General features: G+C 35.3%; 2 long non-coding RNA genes across 3 annotated transcripts; both read left to right on the top strand.

Annotated features, from left to right (window-relative positions):
• Window positions 1–1190: 1190 nt before the first annotated feature.
• On the top strand, window positions 1191–3442 carry LOC140037184 (uncharacterized). Its single transcript, XR_011841112.1, has 2 exons — window positions 1191–1347; window positions 3240–3442. It is a non-coding gene; the product is annotated as an uncharacterized lncRNA (long non-coding RNA).
• Window positions 3443–13106: 9664 nt separating this feature from the next.
• LOC113729546 (uncharacterized) lies at window positions 13107–14041 on the top strand. 2 transcript variants are annotated; one of them, XR_011841111.1, is made up of 3 exons: window positions 13107–13322; window positions 13414–13693; window positions 13798–14041. It is a non-coding gene; the product is annotated as an uncharacterized lncRNA (long non-coding RNA). The 2 variants fall into 2 exon arrangements; XR_003458140.2 differs by lacking the exon at window positions 13798–14041 and having other exon boundaries at window positions 13414–13738.
• Window positions 14042–19948: the final 5907 nt, after the last annotated feature.

Below are 19948 nucleotides of genomic sequence, written 5' to 3'. Positions count from 1 at the left end.
ATCTGTGTGTAGATTATTTCATTTCCTCTGTAAAATCCCAAAAAAATTCGTAAAATCTCTGCTCGCCGCTTCTCTTCTCCCTTAAACTTCCAAATCAGCGAAAGCTTATTAGTGTGGTGATACAGCAAACAAGATAAAACAGAGGGACTGATCGGCTTCTGTTAATTGGAAGCTGATCAACTTCTCCCAAAAGAAAGGAAAAAAAAAAAGAGTAAATAGAGTACTTGATCTTACCACTATCTTTTTTCAAAATTGGCCCCACTTGCTGGGTTGTCTGGAATAAAACAAGGCCTTGTTTGATCGTCCCCTTTTGGAACCTGACCCTGTTAGATTGAACATCAAACTTGCTGCTGAATTCCACTATCAGATAACTGACGAGAACTTGACATGGACTTGAAGCCGGTTGGTACCCTCAAGCGATCTCAATTATTGATTAGCAAATCAATATTGTGGGTATTCATGTGAGTATAATTTTAGGCTCGTTCTTTATTTAGCCAATAGCCATAGTTTTTGCTTGTTACCTGGTAGTTAATTTCAGGCTCATTCTTTATTTAGCCCTTGTTTGTGGTTTGAAGATTTTCATATGACTGCGGTAACAATATATAGAAGCTGAGTTCGGCTAAGTTGATACAATTACAGCTATCAGCATTTTTGCGAATGTGAGAGTCTGTCTTACCTCCAAAAACGATTTGCAGTAGTATTAAATTGCACATCTTAACGACTCTATTACGTAGATCAAATTTTCTGTTGTACTGCCCCTTTTCCGACGCTAACAAAAATTGTGTCCATTTTGGTTGTTTGGTTCCATTTCTTCAAGCTGGTCCGGTTGCTAGTAAAGATCAAATTAGTATCTATTCCTGTATGGAGGGTTGAAACTGGGCAAGATGTTATGACAAGAGACCGGGCCATTTTGGAGTAATATTTCGTCTTATTTTATGTTATGTGGAAATTGAATCGCTAAAGTGAATAATTTTTTGTGCATTATTAAGTTGCGCTTTTATATGGACAATGACTGGTAACCATCCACTTCCATTCTTTGGCTTTTATATTAAGTTGCGGTTTTATATGGGTAAATAAAATGACTAGTAAGCATCCATTTCCATCCTTGGTTTCGGAACCTTATCCACTTCCTTTTTTTAGTAAGGTTGACTAAACTGACGACCAAATGCATCTACTATGGTACGGATGACTAATTCTGGTCATTCTGTTTGTTCGTTAAGGTTCTACCCGTCCTGTAGGCGCTCACCTCGCCATTTGAGGTGGTTCACTTCTTCATAATGCTCAAAGACCGAGGCGATTACCTCCCCTTTTTAGCTTTACTTCGTAGCTCATCTCCGTCTCCTTGAGGTAATTCCGTTTCGATTGTACCCCTAAGTTTAGTTACTCGATATCTGACACTTACAAGTACAACTGATAAATGTCAAGATGACATGACTGTTACCGTCGACTTGTTCAGACCTACCTCTGACACCGCCACCTTAGACTGACTCTCTACAGGTGATAGGGAGTCGGTTCCATCATTCCTCCTGTAGATCTCTCTACTATAGATATTCTCTTCCTTTTTTGTAGGAGAGGAGAGACTCCAACCCAGTTTAGTTTAGCCCTTGCTCATAACTCCAATCTCATTAGTTTTGGTTTTGCTCTCGATTTCTTATATAATTGACTTTAGCATCAAAACTAGATCGGGAGACAAGACTCCGACTGTGTCTCTATCTTGACAGGTGTACTTGTGTTACCGACTCGGTTCGTTGGTCCAAAAATCACCTCATCAATCATTGTGTTTGTGTTCTCTAATATTCCTTTAAAAGAGTGCCAGTATTAAGAGCCCTTATCAACGTGGGTGCATCCACCTTCTCGTCTTCGTTTCCTACATTTCCACCATATCTTATTTATTTTAATTTTTTGGGTGGCAAGCTCAAGTTATTCTATTCAATTCAATTCGTAATGACCTCTGGGGGGAGGGAGGCAGCATGTTGCACAAATTAATGCATTTATTTACATGGAAGATAATGGGTATATGTCATATATAGCATGTACTAGGTGAAGCATATCCCTCTTCCCCCCCCCCCCCCCCCCCTCCCCTAAAAGTTAAAATGAGTAACGAAGGGTATATGACAATATAACAGACTAGCAATCTCGCGTTGAAAATATATTACATGACATTGACGAGAATTTTTCTTTTTAAACCTAACTGTCGAGGATCTTACTCATCTCATCTTTTACTCCATTTAACAGTTTTACTATTGTAACCGCATTTTATGGTGTAGTAGAATTTATTCAAATGAAAACCATGTTCGTAAATTTTGGAATTGGAAATGGATTTGTAAATGCAATTGCCTTGAAGATAGTGTGTTTCTTTGGAAAATGAAGCATGGTGAACTTCCCAAAATGACATGAGATGTGGATCATATGCAAGTAAAATTAGCTTTGTTGTATTTATTTTGGGGTTGAACTACATTTGAACAAATTTCCGATTCTTCTTTTGGAAGAAAACTGAACCAAGAGCTAGATCTGAATTTGTTCAAATGGGTTCAGTTCAATAATTATAAGACGGAGAGATAGGGTTTGACGACTTCAGATTCCATGTAATACCTTGAGCATGTACTTCTCCACGCATAAACCTTCCTTCTTTTAGGACAATTCTAAGCTAATACACTGGAAATTATTAAATGTCCTTTGAAGTTAAACAAGCATGGATGGAGGGAGACCCTATTTACAGATTTGCTTGTGCTGCTTTCTTTGATTTGCTTTTCAATAACGTGCTTGGAAGATGACCCTGAACCTATATATAGTACAGTAGTACTACTTGAAGGATTTTTGGGAGCCTGTATCCATGCAAGACTTTTGTGTCTTCATATCCTATGTACATTGCCACCATATTTAAATGAGCACTTGAGACCGCCCTCCATGTTGCCAATTTATGTATCCAACTGTTGCTATTGATAATCGAAGAAAAAGAGGGGATAAAGTGAGCAAGTTGCAGAACTACATGACATTAAGGAGAGGATATTCATGTTCATGCATAGCATGTTACTATGGGAGGGAATAAATACCTTTCCTGCAGCTAAAAAATGTGAGGGTAGTATGTAATTATGCATACGGAGATCAATCATTTTAGTGAGTGTCTGAATGATGAGACAATATGTTGCATTGATTGTCTCTCAGAATATATTTTCAGAATATAATCAAGCTAAATTACCCAGTTTACAACTCTAAAATCTACTTTTTTTCGCTTTTAGTTGAAGGGCGCACTCCAAAAGGATCCACATTTCTGAAGTCAGCATCTGTATCTCCCCAATGCATATATCCCGACATTCTGTGCGACCATGTAGCTTTTCCTGACTTGAAGAGGCTAACAAACCCCCGAATTGTGTATTTATGGTTATTCGGTTTGACATTTTTAAACTGGTCCAATTTCCAGCTAAGATCGGAGTTTTCTATACCTCGATGATGGGATAAAGATACTAACATGATGCTGTGACAACTGACAAGGGACCATGGCGTAATGATTTTATATTTTGTCTTATTCTGTGAAAAATGACTCAACAGCTTATCACTGTTGGATCACGTTTCATGTTATTGTCAGCTAGTCAGGACATTTGCTGCAAGATTATATTAAAAACAGAAGTGTCTGAAAAGATTTAATGGAATATTTTAGTCAAGGACAGGGCATGTTCACATTTGGAACTTGCCAAGCGAGTATAAATTTTACAGTTTACAAGGCAAAAAAGGTGTAGACATCCATTGTTCAGCTTGTAACCTATTTATAATCTGTTTGCTGATCATGTACAAATCTATTGGCACTATGATCAACTTACCAGGCAAGTTTCAGATTTAACTTCTTGGGAAGCATTCCAGCAAAGCAAAAAAAAGCAGCACTAGACTTTCAAATAAACTTTGATAGCTTTCCCCTGATCTTCCTCATTCCATTCCTTTGCTTTCCGCATCTTAGCCGTAGCTACCTAAGCGTTGGAATTCCAGAATTGAGGTGGCTTCGGATGTGTGAACATCGCGTATATTCCTTTGATGCAGAGTTTTCCAGTTAAGCCTTGAGACTATTTCACTCTGTTCTGACTGTCATCTTTTGCACATCAGTAGCCAAAATGAAGGCAACCCTTTTCCTAAGCAATGTTCTTTTGCTTCAAAAATAGGAAATGTGGTCGGAATTTATTGTCTCTATAACAACGTAATTTGTTCAGTGTGATTTCTCAAATTATTTTTTTGCCTTTTATTGGGCAGATAAAATTTATTTGGTGAACATAATTGATTTGTTTCCCTTTTGCATTGCATTTCACTTCATCTGTAACTTGCTCCTTGAATTATTTAAATGGATCAAGGCAGTCGAAAGGGTTGAAAACCATCTGTTTCATAAAAAGTTTCAGAGAGATTTGATTCTTTATAATGCGTATCAAGTATCACGGTGAAGTGGTAAATCTCGCATATTTGTGTAAATATTTAAATTGGTGTCTTTAGTTCTTTTTACGTGATTGATGAATTGCTCTGGATTAAAGTTGAACAGTTTATTAAAAAGGGTTCTAAGGGTATAGGATAAGACGTGAGGCTGACATTTAGTTGTCTACAAAAGTTTAAAATTTCTTCACTAAAATTTTCTTAATTCAAGGGTGGATAATAATATCTGATATTTATATTGTGCCCATCCCTATATTTGGTACACTGAGGGCACAATGATTGAAGAAACATTGTTCAATTTATAAAAACTTGCATATATGTATGTATATATGTATGTATATTAAACTAGCTTTGGAGAGTAATCTTGTCACTTAATACAACAATTGACACTAACTTCTGTATTTTTTAACATTGGGTTGTACCGCAAAATTCAAATCATTGTTTAACTTGTAACATGCTTTTATTTACACTATTATCGTAATCGGATATCTAATGCTGGACAGGTAAATTACCGCGTAAGTTTCAAATGTAACTTGTCTTTGAATTTTATGAAATGTGGAGTGGCATCCCAAGCAATCCAATAAAGCAGAAAAAGCAGCACTAGCCTTCAAAGAAACTTTGATAGCTTTATTCTCTGCTTCATTCCTTTTCTTTGCATACCTTGTAGTGGCCGTACGTAGCTCCAGTATCTGCAAAAGTTCTCCATACGATTTACATACTTATTGAACTAATTCAGAACCACGCAAGTTACCTAAACGTTTCAGGGAGTTTTGGTTCTCCATAATGCTTATCAGTTATCAAAGCCAAGGGGTAAATCTTGCATATCTATGTAGAAATTAAGTAGGAGTGTTTAGTTCTTCCTAGGGGATTGATGTATTTTTCTAGGTAAAAGCTGAACAGTTGGTTCTTCACCTACAATGGTTACTTTTTATGCGAAATTTAATGAAAATTTTCTGGATAGTTTTTGGGGAATTTTGTAGATATTTTGATGCAACTCCTTCTGCGGGAAATCTGTCTTCATATTTAGATGGAGTAGTTTAGAGTGCATATCAGGTGAAGATGTAGAGAACGTACTTGATGCATGTTAGTTAATATTACACGTACCCAACCTGAAAACGTTAATGCGGCAATTAGTACCAAATATTTTGTTTTCGTTTCACTGCTTAACCAGTGACATTATATTGTCATCTACCTCACCTTAAAGTAGCCGACATGTCCGAAGATATATGCCTATACTTGTATGGACTTCAATTTAAACCTACTTTTCTAAATGAAACAAGAAAGAGGGAAGCTTAATGTTGGGAAAGGGGTACCAGTATAGGCACAAAATATCAGAGTTAGTCCAGCATAAATTTCTCTTTCCCCAGGTACCAGTTAAAATAGGAATAAACCAAATCACCAAGTAATAATACCAGCAGTGATAATAAAATGCAAGGAAAAATAAAAGGCACAGGACACCAAGATTTTTACGTGGAAAATTCAAATTGGGAAAAACCACAGGACCTAGTCCAGTCAAAAAAATCTCCACTATCACAATAATGGGAATACACAGGTCTACCCGAAATATTCGGATGACAATAATATCACCAATACCAACCAAGCCAATCTGCTACAAAATCACCCCCCAAAAACTACAACTGTCAAAGAAGTGGGTTTGGAAAGGTGTTATTAAACGAAGAGGAAATCTGAAATCTGAATCGATAGATGAGTAGAGCTTGTCGAGAGGATCACGTGTATAAAGTTTCGTCTCAATCGGGTTTTGAATCGCCCTCCAATCAAGACCTTGAAGTCTCTCCCTCTAGCCTTTCTCTCTCTTCGTCTCACTCAAAAAGAATGCCGGCTGGCTCTTTTTCTTTTTGTCGCACAAGCACTGAAGAAAGCATTACATCTTGCGGCTGCCGTTTTCTCTTTTTAAGCTTGAGAAACCCTCAAGCTTTGTACATGTGGTTTGGCCCACAAATGGGCTGGCCCACCCAACAATCTCCCCCTCCAACTCATTTGGGGGGCTCCACCAAACCTGCTTCTTGTCTACAAAATAAAAGTTTCTCCTTAGGCAATGCCTTGGTAAACATGTCAGCACCATTATCATCTGTATGCACTTTCTCAAGTGTCAACAACTTGGAATCCAGTACTTCCCGAATCCAATGATATCTCACATCAATGTGTTTGGATCGAGAGTGAAATGTGGAGTTCTTACACAAATGAATAGCGCTCTGACTGTCACAGTAAAGACTATACTTGTCTTGTTTCATACCCAACTCCTGAAGGAATTTTTGCAACCAAAGAGTCTCCTTGCATGCTTCAGTGGTTGCAATATACTCTGCATCCGTACTAGAAAGAGCGATACACTTCTGTAGCTTACTTTGCCATGACACTGCTCCCCCTGTAAAAATCATCAAGTACCCAGATGTGGACTTCCTATTATCAAGATCACCTGCCATGTCTGCATCAGTGTATCCATCTAGCATAGTTTTACCATTGCCGAAACATAGACACAATCTAGGAGTTCCCTTGAGATACCTAAGAATCCATTTGACAGCATTCCAATGCTCCTTACCAGGATTAGAGAGATACCGACTGACTACTCCAACTGCATGAGCAATATCTGGCCTGGTGCAAACCGTAGCATACATCAAGTTACCAACAGCCGAAGCATAAGGAACCTTCTTCATGTCTTCTTTGTCTTTCTCATTTGTAGGACACTGTTTGATATTCAATTTAAAGCGACCTGCAAGTGGAGTTGAGACTTCCTTAACATTGCTCATGTTAAACCTGTTGAGCACTTTCTCAATGTATTTTTCTTGAGACAACCAAAGCTTCCCATTTTGTCTGTCTCGTGAGATTTTCATCCCCAGTATCTGTCTAGCCGGACCCAAATCTTTCATTGCAAAGGATTTACTTGACTCCTTTTTCAACCTGTCAATCTTCACAGTATCACGATCAACAATCAACATGTCATCAACATATAACAAGAGAATAACAAAATCACCATCTGAAAAGTTTTTCATATAAACACAGTGATCAGATGTAGTCCTGTGGTACCCATGGTTTGTCATGAAAGAATCAAACTTCTTATACCACTGTCTCGGTGCCTGTTTCAACCCATACAAGCTCTTCTTGAGACGACATACAAGGTTTTCCTTACCACTTTCTTTGAACCCCTCCGGTTGCTCCATGTAGATCTCCTCTTCCAAGTCACCATGCAGGAAGGTTGTCTTCACATCAAGTTGTTCAATCTCCAAATTCAAACTGGCTGCAATACCAAGAACAACTCAAATTGATGACATTTTTACCACATGAGAGAAAATTTCTTCTTCACAACCAATCTTGCTTTGTACTTTGGTTGTGAGCTGTGCTCCTGAGTCTTCAACCTGTAGACCCATTTGTTCTTCAGAGCTCTCTTGCCCTTAGGCAGTTTCACTAGCTCATAAGTGTGGTTCTCATGCAGGGACACCATCTCCTCTTGCATGGCTCGCAATCAATCTTCTTTACTCTCATGCTCTAGAGCCTCACCGTAGGACTCTGGCTCTCCTCCATCTGTCAACAACACATATTCATGAGGATTATATCTGTTAGAAGGTCTCCTCTCTCTGGTAGATCTCCTAACCTCATCTTGTGGTGGCGGTGGTGGAGTGGGTGGTGTCTCATGCTCAGGTTCATCAGTAGTAGGATTATCACCGTCATTAATATCCTCTCTTTGCTCTGTCTCAGCTCCCCCTTGATTAAAATCAACAGGTACTGGAATTGGATCTGGAACTGAATTTGAGCTAGCAGGAATGTCATCTGAGGATTTTGAGTTGTCACCTTTATCAATGTCTTCAATGGTTTGATCTTCAAAGAAGACAACATCTCTGCTCCTGATCACCTTCTTCTCAATAGGATCATACAACCTATAACCAAAATCTTCATGTCCATAACCCAAGAAAATGCACTGCTTTGATTTTACATCAAGTTTTGACCTTTCATCTTTGGGAATATGAACAAATATCGGCAACCAAAAACTCTCAAGTGCTTAAAAGATATATCTTTTCCCGTCCATACTCTCTCTGGAATGTCACCATCTAGAGGAACTGATGGAGAAAGATTAATTAAATCGACCGCAGTCCTCATTGCCTCACTCCAAAAGGATTTTGGCAATTTAGCATTAGAGAGCATACATCTGACCCGTTCAGTGATGGATCTGTTTATCCTTTCTGCTACTCCATTCTCTTGAGGAGTTTTTGGCACAGTCTTCTCCAATCTGATCCCACGAGACTTGCAATAGATTTCAAATGGTCCTCTATACTCACCACCATTATCAGCACGTACACACTTTAACTGCTTACCAGTTTCTCTTTCAACTTTGCTATGAAAGTCTTTAAACACATCCAAAACCTGATCTTTGGATTTCAAAGCAAAACACTAAACCTTTCTAGCAAAGTCATCAATAAAGGTTACAAAATAAATAGCACCACCAAGAGACTTATCTTTCATATAGCAGACATCAGTGTGCACCAATTCTAAAGGATTCAATTTTCTAGATGGAAGAAAATTTTTAAATGCAACTCTGTGTTGTTTCCCATAAATGCAGTCAACATAAGGTTTAAGTGCATTACCTCTAATTTCAGGTAAGAACTGTTTGCGAACAAGTGTTTGAATCCCTTTTTCACCCATGTGCCCAAGTCGCCTATGCCACAAGTCAATTGATGAATCATGAACTGCATTGACTTCTCCCTTCCTCAACTTGGCTTGCATCACGTAGAGGGTACTGTGCTTCTTTTCTCTGGCAACAACGAGATTTTCTTTGCTGAGTTTTCATTTGCCTCTACCTTGCGAGTTATAGTAGCCCTCATCGTCAAGTTTTCCTGTAGAAATAAGGTTAAGTCGAATATCAGGAACATGTCGAACATTTCTCAATATTAGCTGACACCCGATATCTGTGTCTAAGTAGATGTCTCCCATGTCAACAATTTTGCATGAGACCTCATTTCCCATCCTAACACATCCGAAATCTCCTTCAGTGTAGGTTGAGAAGAAATGCCTGTGAGGAGTAACATGGTAGGATGCACCTGAATCAACTACCCAGTCACTGTCATAGTGAATAATATTCACCTGACCATCATCACAGAACACAAACATGTCATCATGAGCTGCCACAACTGCTGTAGTGTCCTCATCATCTTTTTCCTTCGCCTTACCCTTTTTCTCGGCCTGATCCCGTTCTAGGATTCTGCACTCCTTCATATAATGCCCATTCTTTTTACAATAATAGCATGCAACATTTTTTCGTGACTCAGATCTGCCTCTGGATTTGTTATTCCTGTTATGGAATCCTCTACTTTTACTTTTTCCTCTTCTTTCATTCTTTTCTGTCACCAGGGCCTGGGATTCATAGACAATTCCTTGTTCCTTCGTCCTGAACTCTTCATTCATCACGGCCTCTTTTGCAATAGCCATGGTCAACACACCATTCGGAGCTGAATTACTGATGGAGACCACCATGGTTTCCCAACTATCCGGTAGTCAACTGAATAATAATAAATCCTGCACTTCATCATCCAGATTCAAATTTAATGTAGTTGCCTGGTTTATCAATCCCTGAAAATTACTCAAGTGTTCAGTCATATCTTCCCCATCCTTATATCTCATTCGAGTAATCTGCTTCAGACAACTAGATTTATTCAAACCTGTCTTTCTTTCATACATACTCTCAAGTCTTTTCCATAATATGTCAGCTCTGGTGTCATTAGCAAAATGTTAAAAAATACTTTGACCAATCCATTTTCTAATATTTCCAACAGTTTTCCTGTGCATATTAGCCCATTTTTCATCACTCATATCACTTGGTCTACATTTATCCCCTAGAACAGGTTCAAACAAATCTCTACAATACAGATAGTCTTCCATTCTAGGCTTCCAAATCGAATAATTAGTAGCATTTAATTTTATCATGCAACCACTATCCGAATTATCCATTTTAACAGGTACAATTGAGCAGCCTAACCTGACTGTTCTGATACCACTTGTTGGGAAAGGGGTATCAGTATAGACACAAAATATCAGAGTTAGCCCAGAATAAATTTCTCTTTCCCCAGGTACCAATTAAAATAGGAATAAACCAAATCACCAAGTAATAATACCAGCAGTGATAATAAAATGCAAGAAAAAATAAAAGGCACATGACACCAAAATTTTTACGTGAAAAATCCAAATTGAAAAAAATCACGGGACCTAGTCCAGTCAAAAATATTTCCACTATCACAATAATGGGAATACACAGGTCTACCCGAAATATTCGGATGACAATAATATCACCAATACCAACCAAGCCAATCTGCTATAAAATCACCCCCCAAAAATTACAACTGTCAAAGAAGTGGGTTTGAAAAGATATTACCAAACGAAGAGGAAATCTGAAATCTGAACCGATAGATGAGTAGAGCTTGTCGAGAGGATCACGTGTATAAAGTTTTGTCTCAATCGGGTTTTGAATCGCCCTCCAATCAAGACCTTGAAGTCTCTCTCTCTAGCCTTTCTCTCTCTTCGTCTCACTCAAAAAGAATGCCGGCTGGCTCTTTTTCTTTTTGTCGCACAAGCACTGAAGAAAGCATTACATCTTGCGGCTGCCGTTTTCTCTTTTTAAGCTTGAGAAACCCTCAAGCTTTGTACATGTGGGTTGGCCCACAAATGGGCTGGCCCACCCAACACTTAATTCGTGTTAGTTTTTCAAAATGGAAATGATCTGGAAGTTGGCCATTTTAGCGACGGACAGTGCTACAGTACCTATAGTTATGGTAACGATATTAGGGAAACCTGCTATTATAGGTTTCTATTACCTTTAGTGACAGATCAAATCTTTTAGTGACTTTTTAAATATTATATTAAAATAATTAATATTAACTTTAGTAAGTTTTTAATTAAAACTAGTAAGTATATGCCTGAAAGATAAGATTTAGTCAGAAATAGAAATTTACACTTTGAGTAATTTAATTTACTTATTATTTGACAAAATTTACTTATGTTTAAATTAAACTTACCAATACTGAAAGTAAAAAATGTACATATTTAAGTAAAAAAACGGTTTTGGGTTCCTGAAAACGGTTTTGGGTATCACCTTTCTCTTTAAAGTTATCTACCTTCTTCTTATTCAGTTCCCAGTTCCAATGATACGATTGAATTTCCAGCAAAGGTTTCCACTTTGATCCACACTTTCTCTTTGTTACAATTGAATAAATCTTCTCACTTCAAAATTTTCATCTTTAGTTCACACTTTGCTTCTATCCTTTCTCATCGTTCGGTTGGGTTTGAGTGCTGCCATATGCAAACACAACAAAAGGGTTAGCGACGGTGGTAGCCAGCCAAAGAGCATATGAAAAATAGCAGTGACGAGGTTAGATCATCATGTTCTCTTGAAATCGTTTGATTATATTGCTGTAATTTATTTATATTTCATTTGTTTTGTTTGTCAAGATTTTCTTGGGAAATCAAGGCTGAGAATTTGAAGATTTTATTGCAATTTTGGGGCCGAAAATGTCCGTTGAAACATCTAGGAAATGGTTGTAGTTTTGATTGTCTACAGGTAAAATATGTTTAACAGCCATGTGAAACATCTAGGAAAGGACTTGAGACCAGGCGTTTAAGTTAAATGTGATTAATTTGTGAATGCATATAAGATGTTTGGTGAAATGTCAAAGAGAAATTTGTATGTTGTGATTGCTACTCTGTGCGGGTGAGAATTACTAATATATTAGTAACTCAACATGAGCTTTATAACTTGAATTCTTCAGGCAAGAGAGGTTTCTCCCGTTTTGGAATTCTAAGTTGATACGCTTGATGGAGCATATGTTATTGAACTGAACTGATCTAGAATCATTGTTGCGAATCTGTTGTTTCTATGGAAATTTATTATCAGCCTCTTGAATTTTTTACTCCATTGTAACGTCTGCAATGCCACGGAAATTTGGCCATTATTACTCTTGTAAATCTGTGTTGCAGAAGCAATTCTTATTACCATCCTATGATACATGTAGATTTTGTAGAATCACATCTTCCATCTTCTTCAGTCAGGAAAGGAGAGAAAATTCATAGAACAGTTTCCGACCATCAATCAATTATGGTGTTATACATACTTCATATTTTTGCATTTTTTTGTTTATTTTTCTTTTGAATGGTGTTGCATGGGGCAAACCTGCGGAATCCAGTGGTCTTTGAGCAAAGGATTGTCAAATGCTGGTTGTTGATACATATAGACACAATCAATTATATCACCGTCTTTGCTCTGTCATGAGAAAAAATTTTGAATTTCATTGTAAAGAGCCAAAGGCATTCAACATAATCTAATCTACCTACCCGCAAATTTGTGACTTTCATTGAACTAAGGATTAGATTATGCTGGTTGTTTCGATATTTTGGACATGTGAATAACTCATCTTCCTCCTAAAAAATTACTAATACGTAAACCCTTATCGGGAGAGTCAAAATAGCTTGTTAATGCCATTGCTATATCATAACGATTAGACTGGAACATAAATCTATTGAATGGGTTGATTGGAACAAAATTCAGATGAATGGTTTATATGAGAATTGAGGTTTTCAATTAGTTTGATGATGGTTTGTAATATAGAGAGAATGGAGTTCTAATCATAAAATACCTAGAAAAGAAACGGGTTTATATGATGAATGGTTTATATGATGGTTTGATGATGGTTCTAATTCAGGTACATTTTTCCTTCTTCACGCCTAAGTTTTATGTTATTTATTTGCTATGATTATGTGTTGTTGTGGCCTTTTTTTAATACAAATCTTGTGATGGTTTTGTAGTGAATGAACCAGATTTCAGCCAAGACCATTAAGGAATTTTATTCTTGAGAGAGTACAAATGTTTTTGCACGTCTTTGCTCAAAGCTTTTAGGATGATTTAAGTTTCTTCGAAGGTAGTTTAATGCGTTTTGATTGTAAATCTGAACATAATCTCCTTAGTTTGCAATTTCTGGTGTTTACTTGTTTTAATGTGAATAATTTCAGCTTGCTTGGAAAAAAGTTTGGTGATCAAATTTCAGATATTGTTAGCATCCAAGTGCTCTTGGGTTTGTAAACCAGAAATGTCAATCCAAACTGAAGCTTTTGATAGTGATATCAGAGCCCTTGATGCTGGTGATCAAATTCTCAAATCAAGTTACTAGCCTTTTGATTGCTTCAGATTTCTGAAGCCAAAGTCTTTGTGCTCTAAATTCAGTTCTTGGCCATGTAATCTTGTCATGCTTAGATAGCTATATCTAGTGTCCTGCCAGCTTAATTTTGATGCGTAAGTATCAATTATTAAAAGTTAGATTCATTCTGATGCTCAAAATGAGCCGTTTTCTCCTATTTTGAAATACCAATTTCATATCAAATGTCTTGTGCATGTAGATTTTGCTGTTTACTTCAAATTGGACTGGCTTACTTGATGAGCAGAACTCGAAAAGCAACTCAAATACTCATGTTATACAATACTCAGCACACGGTTTTTTAGGCTTTAAAACGTCATTAATGAAAGTTACCCATTCGGTTGTTTAGGAATGTTAGGAGATTCGTCAAATTCAAATGACGATGCCTGAAACTTGTACTTATCCCCAAATTTGTGTTGTAGTACAGTATCAAGATCTTGCACCTATTCCATTCACCTATAAAAATTATGATTATCATAAAATGACATTTTATAATAATTTACATACTATTTGCCAATTAAAAGCAAGTTTCATAAAAAATGTGCATGTAAATCCATATTGTGAATGTTACGAAATATATTTGAAACTCACGAAACTTAATATATGGGTAAATTTACTATAATTTTAAAAGATTACGCTACATTAGATACGATCACTTTACCTTTTATACTTGTGACCTAGAAAATAAATTTATTAAAACACATAACATTTATAAATGATGCATACATTTATTAAAATGCTTAAAACGCAAAACATTTATGAATGAAACATACAATCATTATTATACATTTATGTTACCAACAACTACTAACTATAATATTAAGTTTCAACCATTAATAAAAAAATCTTAGCACTAGTTTAAATAAACTTCTTAATACTTGTTTCATATAAGTTTCTTTAAGTAATATAGTAAATTTATGCCACAAACTAGTAAGTTTTGATGATTAACCAAATTATTATTCTTTCAACAAGATTTACTATTAATCTATAAAAACTTACTATTACTTGAACTAAACTTACTCCCCACAAAACTAAGTTTCGAATGTAGAGTAGTAATTTAATTTTTAAAAAAAGTAACTTTCATTTTTATTTCGATTTACTTTTTGAAACATAAATAAGATAACACTTATATGACCATTTTCGATTTATTTTTTATTTACTTTTAGCGGCCATTTGATTATTTGATAGGCCTATCCACCTAAATAGGATAACACTTAAAAATAAGAAAGTAAGTTTTCCATCTAAAATAGTAAGTTAACGGTAATAAATTAGTAACTTTTATACTTCAAAATGTAAATTGGAATAAATATTAAACTTACTTTTTAAATAAATAAATTACTACTTTATATCCCAAACTTACTTTTTATAGTGTAAGTTTAATTCATGTAATAGTAAGTTTTAATACATAAATAGTAATTCTTACTGATAACATGGTAAAATTGATTAATAATCAAAATTTACTGATTTATGAGACACATGTACTATTTTACTTTAAAACATATTTCAAACTAGTGTTAGGGAATTTATTTGAAATAACGATAAGATGTTTTATTAATGATTAATTTTTAGTACCTTAGTTAGTAAGTACTCATAATATACCTGTATAATACAATATTATAGTTAACATTTAAAAAAATTTATTTACATATTTTAAAATACTATGGAAAAAAGTTTGACTTTTCACATAATCTCGTAAAATATGTAATAAAATTTTGTCGTATTATAAGTTTTTAATTATTTTCAATTTTTGAAAAGTTTGAAAGTTTGGATAATAATAACAACAAATCTTCCTAGTTATATATAGAATGTTACTTGTTTATATATCAAAATTTTTATAAATTAACACCTATGAATATAATAAGATGATAAAGTTTTAATAAATTTACATCTGAGACACAAGAAATAATAAGAGTAAAAGCCTAAACAAAATGAGAAATAATATAATAACAAAAATTATAAATTTAGTATAACAATTAATATAAGAAAATTAAATTAAATTTAGAAGGTAAATTAAATAACAATGTCAAGGTTAGAGGTCATGGTAAATGTTACAAATTTTAGGAGAAATTATGTACTGTAAAAATGGTTTAATAATTTTCTATTAAGCATAACTATTGCATACAAAAGGAAAAGATATTTGATTTTATTTTGCTTTGATTAGAAGAACTTGTACTAGTAATAAAAGAAATTTCAATTCAACAATCAACGTGTACATGATTACAGTAATTTTTTAGTCATTTAGACTAATATGTGTCATAAAGTAGTCAGATTTAGTCGTTTGTGAATTCATAATTTTAACAGTTTACATAAAATTCATCTATTAAAAATTATGATTATTATAAAATTCCCTTTTATAATAATTTAGTTACCATTTGCCAATAAAAAAGAGTTTGATAGAAAACATATGGATACAAATCCATAATGTAAATGATACAAAGTATGTTTGAAAGTCACAAAACTTAACATATGGGTAATTTTACTATAATTTTCAAAGCTTATTCTATGTTAATACAACTTTAATTTTTATACTTGTGACCCAGAAAATAAATTTATTAAGATTTTACCATTTTATTAAATTCATAGGCATTAATATATGAAAATTGCGTACCATTTTATTATATTCATCGGTGTCCATATATGGAAATTGTGATGTATAGATAAGTGCAATTCTATATATAACTCAAAAGATTTTTTTTTACTGTCATCCAAACTTTTTAACCTTTTACAAATTCAAAAATAATTCAAAATTTATAATATGACAAATTATTCTTACATATTTTATAAGGTCATATGCAAAAAAAAAAGTTTTCATAGTTTATTTAAAATGCTTAAAACATATAACATTTATAAATGATACGTACAATTGTGTATCATACATTTACATTACGAGTAATTACTAACTATAATACTAAGTTTCAATTATTAATAAAAAATCTTAGCATTATTTCAAATAAACTTCCTAATACTTGTTCCATATAAGTTTCTTTAAGTAAAATAGTAAATTTATGCCATAAACTAGTAAGTTTTGATGATTAACCCAAATTTACTATTCTATCAACAATATTTACTATTAGTCTATAAAAACTTACTATTATTTGAACTAAACTTACTCTCCAAAAAGTAAGTTTTAGATATAGAGTAGTTATCTACTTCAAAAAAAAAGTAAGTTCCATATTTCTTCAAATTTACTTTTTGAGACATAAAAGTTACTAATTTCTTGAGTTAACTTACTATTTTTAATGTAAAACTTACTAACCATATTTTTAGGTACTATTTTATTTAGATGACCAGTATAACAGGTAATCAAATGGTCGCTAAAAGTGTTTTTACCTGTTATATCAAGTAAAAACAGTTTCGTTATCATAACGCTCGTTACTTCAGACTTTTCCTTTAGCGACTAAGGTGTTTCTTTCACTTTTTCTGATTCTAGCGTGGTAAGTCGTATATACAGGAAATGGAGACTAAACGGAACAACTCATTCATACATTGAAAACGTGCTTGGATGGTTATCACTTATCAGTGTGGGCATACATGCATGCATGCAAAATCTTGAACTACCAGTCACTAGAGATTCACATAACAAGAATAGTCGTTTGGCTGTTTTATAGCGTTGTTAATATCACTTAGCATGAATTCATTCCTTTCTGGTTCTTTTATACTATCATTCTCAAGATAACCCCAGAAAAGTAGTACCTTATCTGCCTATACAAGTCTACTAGGAGGACATTCATCTGGTTCAAGTGCATAAATCCTTTGGAATATTACTAGTGTATTGAGCATATACCGACTGTTTAGGATTTGAAGCTATCCCATAAGGTTTTATTTATTTATATATTTTGTTCCCATTTCGGTAGGATGTGATGTGATACTTGGGGGAATATTTAAGTATCTTGATAAGGAATAGTAGAATTGCATTTGCATCCACAGTGTTTATTCAGTACGCCAACAGTTTTTATGATTGAAATCTTGACCAGAATAGGACCTCCGTATGGAAGAAACACTCATTCTGTTGTTGACAAAATCACCTAACTAGCCAGTTACATAATGAAATTGCAATTTATTGATTTCACTAAAAACGCGATTACACGCTTCAGTCAAGATGCAAACAACGAGATATTGGTAACAGAACACAACATTGGCGATGATAGCAAAAGAAAAAATGAAATAAAAACAACGAAACAAATCATCAACTTGGATAAACAAGAGAGACGAAACACTGAAGCAGCTGCATTAGGAATCAGGCAGCTGAATAAGTAAACCCTGAAACAACGACAGGAAGCGTAATTCCTGTGGCCGATCCTTGGATTGTAGATGCAGAATTTTTATTAACTGGAGACCTGAGATAACCTGTGGAAGGTAAAGCAGCACAATTGGTCACGGCATTCAGGTTAACAGCCGCAGTGAGTTCTGCCAGTACAGTTGCATGGGGCAAGGCTGCTACTGCTGTTAAATCAGCTATAAGGAAACTAAAGGATCCATCAGAAAAGTTGTAGTATGGAAAACCGGCAACGAAGACCCAGGAAAAAGTAACAGGTACGGATGCGAGGGGTAGGCAGCCTGGTGTAGGGTTTCCGGTTGAGTTGCAGCCCAAGACGCCCTTCACCACAATTGCAGCTACATTCTGTCCGTTATAGAGGAGACCATGAGATATGGAGTTGTGGTTGAAACGAGGAGGAATGCAAAGAGAAGGAGGAAGTTACGATAACTGTAAGCCATTGGTGCTAACTGCTATTGGAGTTTAGAGAACTTTGGCTGGCGGGTTCAGCAGTTATGAACAGTGCTGCTGCTCTCTTTGATTTGCTTTGTGCTGAATTGCTTGGAGGACGACCCTATTTATAGATTTCTTCCTCCTCCCTTTTGGACAACTTCTTGTACTAGTTGGATAGTCGATTGGGTGCCTCCAACCATATCCTATTTCGTGTCTTCCTCTCCTACATTGACACCATATCCTTTTGAGTTCCCCACCCATGTTGCCAAATTTATGTATCCAACTGTGTTGTTATTGATAATGGCGGGAAAAAATTTTGGAAAGATTGGGGGGGGGGGGTGTTACGGAGCCAGCAAGTTGCATAATTGCATTAGATAGCGGAGAAGATGTTCATTGTTCTTGCATAGCATGTGGAAATGGGAGGGAAAAAAAACTTTTCCTAGAGCAAAAAGACGAAGGATAGAATGAGATAATCTATTTCATTCAGTATATATCCATCATTCTAAGAATTTAATCGAGTTCAATCAACTAGTTTACATCTCTAAAATTGACTTTCTTTCGCTTTTAGCTGAACGTACGCAAATATCGATCATGGGTGATATTTTGCTATATATTGAACCAATCTTTTAAGAGTTATCATCTGTATCTATACTGCATGCACCCAGATATCAAGCCCCCAAATTTGTCCATTATGATTATTCGGTTTTGACATCTTTGAGCTGGTTCAGTTTTTGGCAAAGATCAAAGTTTGCACGTTGGGTTGAAGCTGCGACATGATATTGCAACATGAGACCATGCCATGTTAGTGTTATATTTTGTCTTAATTAAATTTTATGTGAAATTGAATGCTAGCTTATCACTGTTGGATTACATTATATTTCGGTACTCAAAAAGAGGGCACGGGGAGGAGATAATTTTCAAATACTATGAATACTCGATATTATACATTTCGTAATGTTTTTTTTTTCTTTCTTTGTCCTATTTTGCTAAGTTATATGAATTGAAGCGCAACTGTGTGTGGGTGTGTGCCTTTCTGAGCTTCTTGGACATGTTAAGGTGGTCAATTTGATCTGTGGCTACCAAGCAGGATAGATTACATTAATGGGGACTGGGGAGTGGTTGATGATGCCTGGCGCAGCTTTTGTTGTAGACAAAGGTGTTTCGAATGTGACTTTACCTCCTGTTTTTGGTATCGGATACAATCTCATTCTTCACTCTAGGCGAGTCTGCTATGGCTAAACAGATGAGGTAACCTGGCTTTGTAAACACTTTAAACGGCAGTGATCTTCATCAATATGGATTGGGGTTCCTCTATGCATATATCTACTTTGCTGGCAGATGTCTTTAGGGTTATTTGATAATAGGTGAGGTTGTTACCTGTTTTTATAATTTTGGCAAGTTGAGTCTTAATCAAAAGCTCTTGCTACCTCAAGTATCCCACATCGGTGGTGGAAAAAAGGAAAGGAAAAGTATAAGAACTTGTGTCCCTAATTCTGTTATTGGGTAATTTGGGTTAATTATTTTTGAATTTTGGTCCAAAAATTACTTGGACCAACTCTTGGATCCGAGTCATAACAGTTGGACCCTAACGATACTTGGACCACCTGCGTGGGGTGAGTATGGAGGAGCGGATTATGATTTTGAC

Source organism: Coffea arabica, chromosome 2e, assembly GCF_036785885.1.
Source record: "Coffea arabica cultivar ET-39 chromosome 2e, Coffea Arabica ET-39 HiFi, whole genome shotgun sequence".
NCBI lineage: Eukaryota > Viridiplantae > Streptophyta > Magnoliopsida > Gentianales > Rubiaceae > Coffea > Coffea arabica.
The sequence above is the reverse complement of the archived record's forward strand: the minus strand, read 5'-3'. Positions and strand labels throughout refer to the sequence as shown.